Genomic DNA, 17,946 nt, shown 5'->3' on the forward strand with positions numbered 1-17,946 from the left:
TTGTTTAGTTGATTGGTTCGTGTTTTTGTATATGGGGTCATCGTTTTGTGTTTTCTATTGAATTTGTTTTTTGGGTACACTGGAAACTGAGACATTAAGTTGACTGAGATAATCTTAGCTGAAAAGTTGCATTTTTTTCCATGGTGGTGGCTATTGGCCTCTTCCATTTGGTCTAGAATTTAACATGAACAAGTTCATTTGCATCATGGATGATTCAAGGAATGTTAACAAGGCTGGTCAATGAGGGACTATAAGTCTATAATGCATAAATTAGGTCCTAGATAGATTCTTGGTCAAGGGCACCCTTGAATAGAAAATATCTGACCTTGTTGATGTAGTTTGGTCCTGGATCCCTCGAATGGCTGAGCCTTCAAATGTGTTGATGGACGTTTGGATACCTGATCAGAGTTGTTCTAACATCCCTCAATCATTAACTGAGGAATGCTACTTACATGCTTTGAATTTTATTTCTACATGTATATTATACAGATGACTTGGAATGTAAGTCTTACTTGAATTGACTTTTGCTCCAAATTATCAAAGTACAAACTATTAAATTGATATAGGGTATTTAGTAACATTTACAAAATGTAATTATCACAACTAAAACATAAATATGGTCTAGTACAAAACTTAAAAAATAAATAAAAATATAGATTTTATTGGCTAATACTTCTTTCGTGCACACACAACATCTGCTTTAGCCTCTATCTTCCACGTCTGAAAACACACACTTAATGTGATATTTTTAAAAGATTTTCGCAGAAGTGTAGTGTATCCAGCTACAACTTAGCATGAAAAAATTATCCATGATTTTTAATGAATAATGTTAATATCATAATATTTCAAAAAGAGTCTTATATTTATGTTGGTCTTCTTGCAGTCTATCAAGGAAAACACATTTGTTACCAAGAATGAAGACCAATTACGCAAGTGCACGCATCAAGTAATAAAGAGGAGTTTTTAAGTCCCAAATTATCGTTCCCACGAAGAAAGTATTGCTAATTGATATTTTAAGCTATGTCAAAGAATAAAATAATGGGTTAACAATATTGAATTGTTCGAGCTAGTCGTTCCCTAGTATCGCAGTGGCATCCCTCTATGACAAAAGGTTTAGATTAACGTAGACAATTCCTCGCATCGTCATATATTTAAGTCCTTCCTAATTCAAGGAGAAACGACAAGTCATATGAAAATGTATTGGTTGCAGTGTGGTGTGCTTTTGAAATAAAATGTGCAGAAATTAAGTGAACAGTGGCAAGCAATAGTAACAAGATTAACACAATGGAGTGATGAACGGAACGATAATTTAAAGAAAAGGAATGGATATGTTGATCCATTATTAAACTAAATATAGCCTAGGCTCAAGACCTTATCTAAAGGATTTATTCAGGTCTCTTCATTGCCAATGCTGATTCCTCAACCCTTGGACTAAAATGGTATACAAAGCCTCATAATCCTATGGTGACTTTATTCCCAACGGTTACTCTAGGCAGAATCTCTGTGAACCGGGGGGTCCCTTATTCCTGAGGTAACCAGTCAAAGTGTTTCCACACTCTTCACCTTTCTCCTATTGTTCTGCTATCTGTAATCCCTTTCTTATGGAAGTTCCTTTCTCAATCATGTTCAAGCTCCGTTGATATAAGGTATTAATTCACTTAAATTACTTGTGTGATCGATATACTTGCCGGTGAGCATCAAGTTTTTGGCGCCGTTGCCGGGGATTGTTTATTCCAATATTATAAATAACTGTTGATCTTTGAGATTGGATTTTTATTTTTTATTTTATCTTGTTATGTGTTTTGCAGGTGTTACTAACCATTTTTTCTGAGTTTTATGCGAGGTAGATTTGCTCCTAAAGACTTTGTGATTGATCCTGAAATTGCAAGGACAAGGAGGAGACTGAGGAAAGTTGCCAAGCAAATAATTTGGGAAGAATTCAATAGTGTACCTGTACAATCAATACAAGAGATGGCAGATGGTAACAATGCTGGTGGCGGAGGCCACAATACAAATAACCCACCTCCAAGATTGTTGGGCACCATTCTGACTCCGGTGTTCAATAGGCCAAATTCAAGTATACTCAGGCCGGCGGTGGAGGCAAACAATTTTGAGCTGAAGCCAGCTCTAATTACTTTGGTGGAGAGGGCTCAGTTTTTTGGTGTTGAGGATGAAGATCCTCATGAGTTTATAGATCAATTTCTAATGATCTGTGACACTACTAAGCACAATGGAGTGTCTGCCAACGCTATCAGGCTTCAATTGTTCCCTTTTTCTGTTAAGGGAAAGGCTCTCAGATGGGTGGAAAGGCAGCCAACTAACAGTATCATGACATGGGAAGATTTGATAACCAAATTCTTTGCCGAGTTCTTTTTTTATGGAGAGGTACAACCAGCTGGTGAATGAGATCATCAACTTCCGCCAACTTGAAGGAAAATCATTGTGTGCAACCTGGAATAGATTTCGGGAACTTATCAAAAAATATCTGCACTATGAGGGAGACTATGATAGAAAGGTGGCGATCTTCTTTAATGGCATCTCTCCTAAAACAAGGTTGGTGCTTAATAATGCAGCGGGAGGTTCTATTCGGCAGAGTACGTCTGAGAAAGCTCTTGATTTAATAAAGAAATTGGTCAGAAATGAGAATGAGAGCTTACCGGTTCAAGCAAGAAGAAGAGTGATAAAGTTGGAGAGCAATTATGCTATGCTTGCTGAACAAAAGTTGTTGTCCAAGAAGTTTGATAGCCTAAATGAAAGGTTTGAGAAACTGCAAGTGTCCAAGGTTCAATTAACTTCTATGGTTTGTGAATATTGTAAAGAAGCTCATGAGTCCAATGAGTGCCTACTCTAATGGGTTCTAATCCACAGCAGGTGCAAGTGAATGAGGTTTGGTATGAACAGAAGCCCTGACAAAATTTTCAAAGAAATCAGAACTTTGCCTCTGGGAGCAATTTTCAGAGGAGAGGTCAAGGAGGTGGTCTTGACTATGGTTCCAACAACTATCTGCAACCTCCTCCTATTCCTCAAAAGGAGCCTTCTAAGCTGGAGAAAGCTGATACATCTTTCTAAGACAACGAATGACCATATTCTGGCAACAAATTCTTTTATCAATGAGGCTAGAGCACACAACAAGAATCAGGATGCTTCTATCAGGAACCTGGAGGTTCAAATTGGTCAATTGTCCAAGCAAGTTTCTGAGAGACTTCCAGGAACATTTCCTAGTGACACTATTGTGAATCCCAAGGAGCATTGCAAGGCAATAATGACCAGAAGTGGTAAAGTGCTTCCATCTCCTAAGGTTGAGGAGAAGCTTGATGAGGCAGGTGAGCCTGAAAAAGAAATTGAAAACCCTGCTGAAGTGGTGAAGCCAATTGAAAAAGAAAAGAAAAGGAAAAAGAACAGAATGTGACTGTTGAGAAGAAGCATGAGATGAGTCTTGGTTATGTGAGAGCTATGGCACCTTATCCTGAAAGATTCAAGCAAGATGCTCAGAAGCAGCAATATGTCAGGTTTCTTGATATTTTCAAAAAGCTGCACATTAATATTTCCTTTGCTGAGGCGTTGGCTAATATGCCTAATTATGCCAAGCTTATGAAAGACCTTTTATCAAGAAAACACAAGTTGCAAGAATGCCAGACTGTGACACTCACTGAGGAGTGTAGTGCAATAATATAGAAAAAGTTTCCTCCTAAGCTTTGTGATCCAGGGAGCTTCAATATTCCAATTGCTATTGGTAACACTAATGTTGGCAAAGCTTTGTGTGATCTTGGGGAGAGTATAAATTTGACGCCTTTGTCTGTGTGTAAATCTTTAGGGATCTCTGAGCTTAAGCCTATTATGGTTTCCTTGCAACTTGCTGACAGAAATTTGAGGAAACCCAATGGTATAATTGAAGATGTCCTTGTGAAAGTGGACAAGTTCATTTTTCTAGCTGATTTTGTGGTGTTGAACATGGAAGAGGAAACTGAAATGCCTCTTTTGTTAGGTAGACCTTTCTTGGCTACTGCTCGGGCTATGATTGATGTTGAACAAGGGAAGCTCGAGTTAAGAATGAATGATGAGACCATCACCATCAATGTCTTTGATTCTATGAGAAAATCTTCTGACAAAGATGATTGTTTCAGGCTTGATGTTTTAGAAGAAGTGGGGAAAGAAGAGAAATCTCCTAGTCAGGAGCTTGAGGAAGAACTTGATGCGCGTGATATTGTTCCCTTTGAGGAAGAAAAGGGTGTTGTGTTTGAGGTTCTTTAGAAGAAAGATTCTGACAAAGAAGATGGTGCCCCAAAAGTAGAGTTAAAGGAGCTACCTGAAACTCTTAATTACATCTTCTTGGATGATGAGGAGACTTACCCTGTTATCATTAATAAGGGGTTGTCTTCTGAGCAGGAAATGAGGTTGATAGAAGTGCTGAAGGAACACAAGACTGCCATAGGGTGGTCCATTTCTGATTTGAAGAGTATAAATCCTTCTTTTTGTACTCACAAAATTCTCATGGAGGATGATGTCAAACCTGTGAGGAAACCTCAAAGGAGGCTTAAACTACAATGAAGGAGGTAGTGAGAAAGGAAGTGGTGAAACTTCTTGATGCTGGCATGATTTATCCGATTTCAGATACTGATTGGGTAAGTCCAGTGCAAACTGTTCCGAAGAAAGGAGGCATCACCGTGGTCCACAATGAAAAAAATGAACTACTTCCGACCAGAACTATTACTGGTTTGAGGATGTGTGTGGATTACCGGAGGTTGAATGCCGCCACAAGGAAGGACCATTTTCCACGAGGACTAAATTCAAGCAATATTTTCACCGCTTTTATCTAAGTTAGACAAATCCAAAAGGTGTTTTCAAAGGTAACCAAGATTTAATTAAAAATTCAAATAAAGACGACAGTAAAAGAATTTAATTAAAAAAGCTAATTCGAAATAAGAAGCGAGTTTAAAATCAAGAATAAAGATTGTAGCCAGGATGCACTTCACCTCTGATCCTTCCTTATATTCCTATATTATATTTTATAATTAACTAATTGGTTTGCTCAGACAATTCATTATTTCCCTATAAATTAGTTAAACCCTAATGTCTTAGTGATTTCAACCCTTTAACCCAATTAGAATCCTATTGTCCTAGTAATCCTTCTTGAATTAAGCAAATGGGCATGTGAATGCAGTTTTTTCTTGATCCTCTGGTGCTACTGCAATCTGATTGTACCCCGAGTAACCATCCAAGAAACAATAATATGAATACCCAGCTAATCTTTCAAGCATATGATCCATGAACGGAAGAGGGAAGTGATCCTTCATTGTAGCTGCATTGAGCCTTCGGTAATCGACGCACATCCTCCATCCCGTTATTGTCCTTGTTGGGATCAACTCATTGTTTTCATTTTGCACTATAGTTACTCCATCTTTCTTTGGTACTGTTTGCACTGGACTCACCCATGCATTATCTGAATAATACTGAGAACTGGTGTCAGAATTGATACTGGCCTCGTAAAAACGCTTATCAGAAAAATACTACGAAAAATAAAATAAAAATATGACAAACCTTAGAAAAATGGCTAGGTTCAGAATCCAAAGTTTGAGATTAAAATGCTAAGCGTAGCTATTAGTGCTAATACAGTGTGTTTAAAATTAAACGGGCTATAAATACACCCTTGCGCACAACCCTAGGCTGATACTCAGCCATTTATACGTGAGTTGCTAACTTTGGCTGCTGCCATTCTCTTCCTCCACCATTTCTTGACCGTCTTCCTCCTTGAATACTCCAAAGTGATCACCTTTGGTTAATATACTTCATCTAAACATTGAGTGTGTGCATTGGGAGAGAGAAAGGCACCTTCTTGAGAGTGTGAGAGCTGCTGACTTGGGGTGTGAGGACTGTCTCTGAGTTTGGGGTGGTGTGGGAGTCATTCCTTTGGTTGTGGGAGCTCCAAGTGGCAACCTTTGTGTAGAAAGACCAAGTCTTGTGTGCCATTTTCGTGCACTATTGTGGTCTGAACTTTGGAGTTGCATTGTGAGCTCAAGGAGTACCTTTTGTTTGCTGTTTTGAACCTTGGGTAAGTGTCACCACCTTTGATCATGAGTTTCCTTATTAAAGATCAAGTCTTGGCATGAAAAACGATAGGTTTGTGTAGTTAACACCATCACTGACCTAAAGAGGTTTAAAGATGCATGGTTTAACGTTTTAAAGTGTTAAAAACGGAACCTTTGAGTGATATCTTTACAAAATGCAGAAATTGCATTCTGTCGCAAAATATCCAGATATGATATTCGAATATTGATATCCGAATATGGGGTTGGAGATATCCGGATATGTATATCCGGATATGGTATCCGGATACGCCTCAGACGAATATCCGAATATTCTGGGAATTTCGAGACAGTGATGATCCTGTGCAGACAGAACTGTATTATGGGTTTATGGACCCATGATTGATTAAGTTGAATATAACACCTCGTATTGCTAAATGTATATTTATAGATGATAATGTCGCTTAAAAGGTTAGGATTAGTGAAAATCCTGATATTAGGGTCAAAATAAATAAGAAGGGCAAAATAGTAATTTACCAAACACGTTTCCCTAGGCATGAAAAATCGAGTAGAAGGTCTCAAATGGTGAAAATAAGGCCGGAAATGGATTCAGAACGAAAAAACGAGTGGATAGGCAAGTTTCTGAAATTTTGATGAATAAGTGATTTTCCGGTATAAAATACTGCGGTATAATTGTACCGATAGGCGTGAAATTTTGATCAGTATTTTTAGGAGACAAAAATATGACATGAACGAGAAAAATACGTAGTTTATGAAATTGTGGTTTAAAGTAGAGGTTTCATTAAAGTTAAATCGCGTGTGGGACCCGCGGAACCAAAATCCACTTAAGTTCCCTCATTTTCTCACTAACCACATGATCCTTCTCTCTCTTTTCTCCTTCCCTGCGTGTGTTTTCCTTCCATTGAAGACTTGAGAGCTTTTCATCCAAAACCACCATTTCTTGGCCAAATCCTTTGATTTTGGTGTTGAAATCAAGTGGAAAACCCATTCTAAAGCCATTGGTGATATCCCCTAGCCTTGAAATCGCTCCTTTGGTGAGTACTTAGCCTAGGTCAGTTTTGAGGGATTGGAAAAGATGATGTTCATGGAGGCATTGGACCTCTAGTTGCTTGGAGAATCCTTGGTGGAGGGTCTAGCATTGATTGTGAGTATATTTACATGGTTTTTATGAGTGATTTCATAGATCAAATTTATGAACCATATGTTTGGGTTTGTTGATTTATGATGATTGGAAGCTCAAATGGAAAAATTGCATGAGACGATAGTGTCTTAGAATGACATGATTGAGCTAGAGATGCTATGAAAATTCTAAGTGAAAATGATGATTTAACTTAGGAAAATAAATCAAGTGTCATGAAATCTGGAAATTAGTTGTGTGAAAATGGCATGATTGTGTATTGCATAGGTTAATAATAGGATTTTATGACATGTATAATTGTTGAATGGGATTGAAAACCTTGAGGGGTGTTCCTTTGATGAATTTGAACCATAGGTAGTTGGTAGGAAAAATGATGTGAAAACATGGTTTAGGCAATGGATGTGGATTAAGTGTATAATGGTGGGGTTAATGAATCACTTTGATGAGTCAAGGAGTTAAGATAATTGAATTAGATGGGAATGGGCCATTAGGCCTAAGTGATTATAGGTTGGTTTGTAATTGTGTGAAATTGATGAATTGTTTGCATATGTTTGATGGTCATTTGTTGATCATGTAGGTTACCTCTCTCGGACGCGATAGTGGAAGATTGAGCTCGGAGCGTACGTTAGAGCCTTGAGCTTGGAGTTGAGGTAAACCCTTGGAACTGGGGTTTAGTCCCTTGTGTGCTCCACCACACCTAGTGGAAGGTTGTGGTTGGATGTTGTGTTGTATGATGTGATGTGGAAAATGTATGTTCATGCATCATTACTGTTTGTGTGCATTATTTGTGAAATCTGGCCAGTAAATGTGTGTTGGTTTGGACTTCCGCTGAAGATATCCTTTGGGGATTCCGGTCGGGTTTTGCCGTGGAATCGACTCTGGGAGCGGTACCAGGATGATCCAAACGTGGGACTTCTGCTGGATAGGTCTCATGAGGAGTTCCAGTTGGGTTTTGCCATGGGGTCGTCTCAACCATGGGAGAGGCACCAGGAAGATTCCCGGGAGTTATATGATGGGGCCCTCGAACGGAATCCTAATGAGGATGTTCTTGGGTGTGCCCAGTTGTTTGTGATTTTGTATGCATGCATTTTTACATGATATCATTTGTAGCACTTTGAGTGAGCCATGGGGTGGAGTGATCCTCTAGTACCCTTGGTTTACTGAGATATATATGTATATCTCACCCCACGTTGGGGACATTGTTTCAGGACATTATGAGCACGGAGGAGCTTCGGGCAAGAAGCCCACTTAGTGGATGGCAGTAGCATGTGGTGCATATGGAGTACATGGTATTTTGGAGGAGCATATATGATGCACATAGTATTTAGTTATCATTTTGGGACTTAGATTATGAACATATTGCATGAGGGGAGTTTCCATGCTTTTGTGATGTTCATGATTATATCCTAAGTCTTTTGTATTGAATTTACATATGCCTCTTGTTTCTATTCGCATTTTGTGTGAGCGTGGGACTTGTCCATGGCCACCTATGTGTATTTGAGGCATTGGGAAACTCATGTTGTATATAGACCATTCTATGTGTAAATGGCTATGATATTGAGAACATTGTAATTGATGCATGGATTAATGAATATGCATGATGGAAGGGCCTAGAGCCTACATTAGGACATGTGTAAAGTGTATGTGAAGTATCAATGTGTTAGGAGTAAGTTAGACAACCCATTTTGGGTCTTAAAAGCTGTCATCTGTCACTTTTACTGCATAGTAATCGATTACTTTTCACTGGTAATCGATTACCGAAAACAGAGGACGAAAAATTGAGCTTCTGTCTTCAAAGTAATCGATTACCAGAGCATTGGTAATCGATTACCTAGTTCAGTAATCGATTACCAATCTCTGGTAATCGATTACCAGAAAACAGGGGAGCCCAATTTGAGGTTCTGACTTCTACAGTAACCTTGGGTAATCGATTACCTCAAGCATGGTAATCGATTACCACTGTGTTGAAGTTCAAAATGGTGTTTTAAAAAAAATAACTAAAATCAATGGTGTTTCTTAGAGGGATTAGGTTTTGTGAGTTTTTAAGCTTCCGCGAGTTTTGCATTTACAATTATGGCGTTGTTTTAATTGATTACGGAAATGGTTAATGTTTAAAGAAAGGAATGTAATAAAGGAAAAAGTTTACCCGTAATTTAATTAACTCAATTATTGTGATTGTAACTGCGCTTAATACCATATGTAATGATAACATTACCGGTACGTAACGGGCTGTTACATTGAACTTCTATAATGATTAACTAAGTCAGAATCTAAGTGATTAAGGGCTTAAGGCTTTGTGAGAATCCTAAAGGCATGAAACGTAAAAGGAAAGCGTTGTCTTTATGTTATATGCTTGTAAAGTATGATTGTTGATATGATTATTGGTCTAAAACAGATTGCGATTCTGCTGTCTCTGGACTTTGAGCTGGTTGGACTCTTGTTTGGATAGTTAGCTTGCGATGTAAGCTTTCGTGTCCTCGGTTTAGCCATTGTTGGTTCCACCATACCCCATGGGGGAATGGTTTTATGCATGATGGGTTTTCATGTTTTGATGATTGAAATGCTTTTGAGCTGTTAAGTGCAAGGGCCTTATAATATGCATGTATTGTTTCATCTAGACAGTAAGCCTGAGTATATGACGTCATACAATATGGTGATTCTGTGGGTGGGTGCAAGTGGCGTCTTGCACTGATGTAGGCAATAGACGTATGTAAATCCTGCATTTCTCTGGCCAGTAGAATATCTTAACACACATGACATGATTATCTGTTGCATTGCACTAATTTTGGAATTGATATTGTATATTGCTTTTAGAACTTATATTGCACATGTAAGTGAGCTTGGGGTGGAGAAATCCTTGAGGACCCCTTGCCTTACTGACATTTCTGTTTAGAGATCTCACCTCACGTTTGGGGCACATATTTCAGGTTCAGGTAACTCGGGGGTTGAGACCTCGGGCGGCTGGAGGCCAGAGCTTAGTTGACTGATGCATGATGATTATACTGCTTTGATTGGATGCTGCTTTATTCTTATTATCCTGCTATTTGATTTGAGACTATGTTGGGCTTTGTTGCCTTATTTGGTGAGCATGGGGGTTGTCCATGCCACATTAATTGACTATGTCTTATTTGGATTTGAGTTGTATTAATGTATCAGGATTATGTTCGGACTACGTGTTGTAGATCCGTGACTTAGATACTCACATATTTTTTCTGTGAGGTTATTCAGTGTAGATAGCTATTTATTTGCTATTTACATACAGGAAATGTTTTATGAAAAATGATTAAGTAATCAACTTGGTAATATTAATGATGTCATAATTGGAAAGAAAACGTTATTCTGCAATTTAATTAAGCGTGGCTTAATACGATGACATGTTAACAAACTGGGTATACACGGGATGTTACAATATCCTACACCTTTAACTATTGCTTCAAATAATGGGAGCAACAGTTGATAATGGCACTCTTCCGGCCACTGCTTGTCTCAGCTCTTCACCATCTATGACAAGCTTGGTCAGCACTAATTCCAATTGCACCTGTCATAGTACTGGGATGAACAAGAGTGAACCTTATCAGCATGCGCCTTACAGTCCCCATCAATCTTCACAAACAGATCTGATAACAGATGAACAAGAAAATTTGAATTCTGGGATGAGTACAAATCGCTCTGTGGCTGTTGGGGATTTGGCATCTAACCAATTTGTTTATTGCTTCAACAGGAGTGATGATGAGGATGATGATGATTATGGCGTTTATCATTCTGATACAGAATCAAGGCATTACTCTCATGCACTGACTATGATGATCCAATCAACATTAACGAGATTGACAATGTGTATGGAGGATCACATCAAATGCATCCCGATGGAGATAATATTCAGGAAAAAAGTTTGAGTAATTGCTTAATACCACTGATACTTCTCGGCAAGTATACCGATCGCACAAGTAATATAATAGTAGGTAAAGTTCGTCTCCACAGGGATTGTGATCGTTTATCAATTAATATTCCTTTCAAGAATGGAAGAGTTCAAAAGGGTTTGTTTGTGACAAATAATGTCGATTTGAGTAAAATTAAAAGTAAAGACTTGTTTTTGTATTTTTATATTGAAGAATAAAAATAAGAATAAGAATGAATTGATTTGTAAAAGTGAGAAAAGCATTGTAGCTAGGATACACTCACCATATGATCCTCACTCCTTACTCTGGATTGATTTACAATATTCATTTATAAAATTACTCGGATTAATTATTATCTAAAAAAATATTAATAGTTAACCCTCAATTCCTTGCAAGGTTAACCCTTTAAACCCAATTGGAACCCCAATTCCTTGCAATGTTCCTCATGGTATTAAGCAATGAACTCAATAATTTAGGCGTCCGCAATTCAATACACATCTATTCCTAGCATGCATACAAACTGTTATCCTATCCCCTTTCAGGATGAAAACCCTAATATTCTTATCTAAGGTTCTAACCCTCAAACTATCCTCAACTATCAGATTGATCAATTCTAATAAAGAGAATATAAATATGCACAGGATAGAGATAAAGACAATTCATATAAACGAGTAAAAGTAAACCAATCCGTCGTAACAAGGGTTCACATAGGGTTTGTGACCCTAACGACAATAAAAAATAAACTAGCCAACCATAATCATGGCTAAAAATCTAATATTCAATAAAAACATAAAATTAAAAGAGAAGATGAAGAAGAACTTGATCTGAAGAATCCTCTCGGAGCACCACCGTCGTCTCGCTTCAATAGAATAGGTCTGGATACCTAATTCTGTCCTGAGGATCCTATTTATAAGTATCTTTCATTCTTCCAAAATTGCCCTCGCACAGCACGGTATAATTTTCCCGCAATCCGGCGCCAGTTGGTGCAATTTTGCGCCGCGCCACTGCCTGATTGCAAAAGTCAGAACCGAATCCTCGTAAACTGGCGCCAGTTGGCACCAAAATGGCGCCATGCTTTTTCCTTCAAAAATAAATGGCGCTACTTAGCATGGAATTGGCGCCACAATGTTCAATCTTTGGCGCCACTTGCTTCTTGTTGGGCGCTAGTTGGCGCCATTCTTTTGGCGCTAGGTGGCGCCACTAGGCGCCACTTGCAATTGTCCGCTTCACAGTTCGTAAACTGGCGCGGGTCCGCGCCAGTGTGGTGCCGGTCCGCGCCATGTTACTGGAAATTGTACTGTGATACACCCGTGTGGAGTCGCGTCAACAGGCTTTTTATAATTTGCAATTTTTACTCCTTTTACCTGTATAAACACAACCAATAGGTGAGAAATATTATTGACAAAGAAAGAATCCATATAATTAGAAAATATGTATTTAATATGCTCTTTTATGACTCAATTCTTATCAATTTTAACTTGAAAAATCACATTTGCCAGAGGCACATCAACCACCACAGAATCTTGATGTAAAAAATGTAGATGGAATTCAAGCACCTGGAAAAGAAGTTGATGAGCATGATCATGCTGATGGATGTGAAACTTCTTCTTATCATGAGGAGAGTAATAATGTTGAGCCTTTGGATTTTGAGAATAATGCATTATTGTGGCCTAGGAAGCACCGACACTTCAAAAACCCCGATGTGTCGTGTCCGACACTTTTCGACACTCCGACACTTCCCGACACTTTAATGTGCGTTATAGAAACTCAAAAAAAGGTTCAAAAGTTGTGTTGCATTGCATTTTTCGTTCTAACTGTTATATTCATTGGATTACTATTACCATTTTATTGAATTTAATATAAATATTTGTGATATCTTATGTTTCTTTGCAAAATTAATGGGTATTATAAGTTTAGCATTATTTTTTTTATTAAATTATTGAATATTAAATATAATATATGCAACATAAATTAAAAATATTATTCAATATCAAAACGTGTCCCAACGTGTCGAAATCTAACATTTTTTAAAATTAATGTGTCGGAGTGTCGTGTCGTATCGTGTCGTATCGTGTACAATGTCCCGTGTTAGTATCGGTGCTACATAGACTCCTCAGCCAGAAGATGAAGAGGATGACAGAGAAGCTGTTATTTTTTATGACGACGACGAAGATGAAGGTACTAATGGAGAACGGGGATATCTATGATCCTCCCCAAGCTTTGGCTCCGGAGAATACCGTAGTAGAGATAAATCAAGTGAGGAGCATAGGAAGGCCATGAAGAATGTAGTGGAAGGGCATTTTAGATCTCTGGTAGCTCAGCTTTTACAGGTCGAAAACCTAACAATTTGTGATGAAGATAGCAACGAGAGTTGGTTGTATATAATTACCGCTTTATCTTGGGAAGCTGCTACACATCTGAAGCCTGACATGAGTAGGGGTGGAGATATGTGTCCTGGTGGATATGTAAAGGTTAAATGCATAGCTTGTGGTCATCGAAATGAAAGAATGGTGGTTAAAGGAGTTGTTTCTAAGAAGAATGTGGCTCATAGGCGAATGACATCGAAAATTGATAAACCACGTTTTCTAATACTTGGAGGTGCCTTGGAGTATCAGCATGTTTGTGACCAGTTATCGAGTGTTGATACTTTGTTGCAGCAGGAGATGGACCATTTGAAGATGGCAGTTGCAAAAGTTGATGCTCATCACCCCAATGTTCTTTTGGGGTGATACTTTGTTGATACTTTGTTGCAGCAGGAGATGGACCATTTGAAGATGGCAGTTGCAAAAATTGATGCTCATCACCCCAATGTTCTTTTGGTAGAGAAGTCAGTATCCCGTTATGTTCAAGAATACCTTCTTGCTAAAGACATTTCACTAAAGCCATTTTTAGAGCATATTGCCCGTTGTACTGGGGCACAAATTGTCCCTTCGATTGATCATTTGACCTCCCCAACACTGGGGTACTGTGAAACATTCCATGTCGACAAATTTTGTGAGGAGCATGGTAGTGCTGGGCAAGGTGGGAAAAAATCAACAAAGACTTTGATGTTCTTTGAGGGCTGCCCAAAACATTTGGGTTGCACTATCTTGCTCAAGGGTGCCAATAGGGATGAGTTGAAGAAGGTGAAACATGTGGTCCAATATGGAGTGGAGTCTTTGCAACCTATCATCTGGCATTGGAGACATCTTTTCTAGCTGATGAAGGCGCTTCACCTCTGCACTTTTCCTTGAAATCTCCCATAGTTGTTGCAATACCAGATAACTCGTCTACTATTGTAAGATCCATTTCCACTATCCCTCTTGAGATATATAGTCCCACATTGGTTAGATGTGCAACTAATGTGGCCTTTATAAGGCCTTGGGCACTCTCACCCTTTGAGTTAGCTTTTAAAGTGGTGTATCCCAAGGTTCTTTACAATCCCTGGATTTTCTGTTTTCACTGCTAGAGAGCATTAGGGGGGAGCTCAACCTATTAAAGAAGTATCAAAATCTTGTGACAGCCACAAGACAGAAAGAACCCCATCTAGCTGCAGTGGATCCATTGAAAGATCACTGGTGGGTGAAGATTTTTCCAAAGAAGATTTTTCCCCTCAACTTCTGACCATCACGGTATTTCGGTTTTTTTATCAACACGTTGTGTGTGGAAAGGAACTGTTTGTGAAAGTTCCCATCTTTTGCGAATTAAGTACTATGGAAGCTCTAATAAGCCTTTGGGGCGATTTTTGAGAGATCAACTATTTGATCAGAGTTACACTTGCCACTCATGTGAGATGTCATCAGAAGCTCATGTTCGTTGTTATACTCACTAGCAAGGGAGCCTGACAATTTCTGTTAAGAAACTATTGGAGTTTACTTTGCCAGGGGGTAAAATCTGGATGTGGCACAGGTGCCTGAAATGTCCTCGTGTAAATGGTTTTCCTCCTGCTATACGGAGAATAGTCATGTCTGATGCCGCCTGGGGCTTATCCTTTGGGATGTTTTTGGAGCTAAGTTTTTCAAATCATGCAGCAGCAAGCAGGGTTGCAAGCTGTGGTCATTCTCTCCGCAGAGACTGTTTAAGATTCTATGGTTTCAGGAACATGGTTTCCTGCTTTCACTATGCTTCAATTGACCTTCATTCTGTTTATCTTCCCCCATCTAAACTTGAATTCAACTATGATAGTCTTGACTGGCTACAGAAAGAAGCAAATGAGGTGCATAACAGGGCTGAAATACTGTTTAGTGAAGCGTGCAACGCTCTACATCAAATTTCAGAGAAGATATCAGGTCCTGCAGTGCAGGAGGGTGGAAATTCATCATCATATTTTAGGCATCTAATTGCTGAACTTAAAAGGATGCTGCAGAAAGAGAAAGAAGAATTTGAGGACTTGTTACAAAAGTTGTTGCGTAAAGAGGCCAAAGCTGGTCAGCCTTGGGTTGATATTCTAGAGCTCAATAAATTGAACAGGTATATCCATATCCTTTCTTATGTTTGGGACCAACGCCTGATATATGCTTCCAATCTAAGTAAAATTACTCTTAGGGGGCGTTTGGTAGGCAGCAAAATTTTTTTTCCAATGGAAAGTGAGGTATGGAAAAGTAGTTTGCTGTGTTTGGTAGGGGGAGAAAAGTTTGTCCTTTGGAAACTCAATTTGCGGTGAAGTTGTTTGCCACCATTTTACGTTGCTGAAGTTTGCCATTGAAATTATGGAATAAGCAATTGCCAACGCGGGGGGAAAAGGGGTCCAAGATTTTAAGACCAAAACACCCTTAGCCCTAGATATAAAGAGAGGGGTGAGAGAAAATTTAATCACAAGTATCCTTTCAACCACAATCGTTTTGCTGTCTGTCGGTTGCCTTTCCACCGTGTTGCTGGTAGGTTTTGGAAGATGCACTTTCTTTTCTAACTAACACTTGAATGTTCATCGATTATTGTTAACCTTCTTTATCATTTCGTAGATTTGACGAAGACTGTGCTTGACCTATTCGAACTTCACAGCACGAAAAAAATACTTCGCTTTGTTTGATAGCAACAGCTACGCAGTGTTCGTTATGGTCTATAACTACGAAGGTTGGATTTTTGCTAAGAAATGTGTTGTCATGAAGCATTTACTTTACCTAAATGCTAACATTTTGTTTTTCTTCTTTCACTTATCGTTTGACTTTGAACATTCAACCTATTTTCCCTTTTTTCAGTTGCTCGAAAAGTTCCCATGAAGCAATGTTATCTGTTAACTTATAACTTTTTCAGCATTTCATTACAAGTCATACATACAAGTCGAAATATTTCTTCATTTTTTGTGTTTATGATTTTATTTTTTGACCGAGTTCATTACAAATGTGAAAAATTTACTTTTTTGAGTTATGTTGGATCTATAAACAATTGTCATTTATTCCACAAACAATGTGGGGTACCTTCTTTTTGTGAAACTATGAACAAAAGAGATATGGGCTTGTGTCTTGAAGAAGCACAAGTGGATGTTGTTGTTGTAAAATTATTAGTACAACTTCTTTTTTGATTCCTCTAAGACTGCTGTGTATGAATTAGTATGCATCTTTTGGCTGTTTTGCTAATCCTCTGGATTCACGGATAAGGTTTTGGCATATCCTTAAATGGCCAATTTTTTTTTTTTTGAATTGTTTTATCTTTTTCCCTATTTTTTCCAGCATGTGTTTAATGTTCTTCTAATCCACTTGTCAATTGTATATATATAACAATATACCTCGAACTAAATTTACAAAATAAGGTATAAAATAAGATCTTGTCATCTGAGTTGTTATGTAAAATTATATTACAAATAAGGATAAAACTTTATACAGAATTAGTGAGACAGTGGCAAACCAGAATGGTGAACAAAGCCGAGTCCTTTGTAGGTAAATCAAATACTGAATGTAGTCATAAAATATGCCACTGTCCTTTTCGTTATTCCCGTGCTTTGCTATGAGCAATGAGTGGGCATCACGCAAAAATTAGTAATGTTAATCTTTGTAGCTTGCAGAAACCGAAACTCCCACTGACAAACATGAATGGAATGGAGTGCAGTCTCATTGTTGTACTCATAGGTTACTTGGAGTCTTTGAATGAACTTACAATGATGTTTATTACTATACTTGCTTTATTATTAGCTGATCTCAAAAAAGGAGAAATGCTAGGAAAAGAGTCACATGGAATTGTTATAGAAGGGCGAATTTAAGGACTATATATTTCCATATAATAGTTTACATTAGTGAAACAGCTTGTATTGAGAATACCAAGATGGATAGGAGATCCTTCATTAGGTTGTGTGAATTACTTAAAGCTGTTGGGGGCCTTGAACCAACGAAGCACATGGGTGTGGAAGAGCTCGTTGCAATATTTCTACACATTCTGGCTCATGATGTTAAGAATAGGATCATTAAAAGACAATTCTTACGGTCGGGTGAAACTATTAGTAGACAGTTCGCCAAGGTTTTGCAGGCTGTGCTACGGTGCCATACGGTTTTACTTAGAAGACCTGAGCCAGCCCCTGAAAATTCAACCGATGAAAGGTGGAAATGGTTCAAGGTAACTTCTTACTTACACTTTTTTGTTGTGTTTACAAATTAGTTGAAGATGTTGATTATTATTTATGTCATTTTGATTATTATTTTCCTGTTTATGAGACTACAGAATTGCCTAGGAGCGTTAGATGGGATATACATCAAGGTGAATCTGTTGCAAGTTGATAAGCCAAGGTATCGGACAAGGAAGGGTGAGGTAGCAACAAATGTGTTAGGCGTATGTTCTCAAGATTGTCAATTTATTTATGTATTACCTGGATGGGAGGGATTAGCAGCAGATTCAAGGATCCTAAGAGATGCTATATCCCGTTCGAATGGATTGAGGGTGCCAAAAGGTATTTCAT

At 38.3% G+C, this 17,946-nt stretch overlaps 1 pseudogene; it reads left to right on the top strand.

Annotated features, from left to right (window-relative positions):
• The first annotated feature begins 10,622 nt into the window (after nucleotides 1-10,622).
• On the top strand, nucleotides 10,623-17,256 carry LOC133289454 (1-phosphatidylinositol-3-phosphate 5-kinase FAB1B-like; annotated as a pseudogene).
• The last annotated feature ends 690 nt before the right edge of the window (nucleotides 17,257-17,946 follow it).

The sequence above is a fragment of the Gastrolobium bilobum genome, unplaced genomic scaffold (assembly GCF_033153095.1).
Source record: "Gastrolobium bilobum isolate Gb01-03AN ecotype WA unplaced genomic scaffold, APGP_CSIRO_Gbil_v1 utg22523, whole genome shotgun sequence".
Lineage (NCBI taxonomy): Eukaryota > Viridiplantae > Streptophyta > Magnoliopsida > Fabales > Fabaceae > Gastrolobium > Gastrolobium bilobum.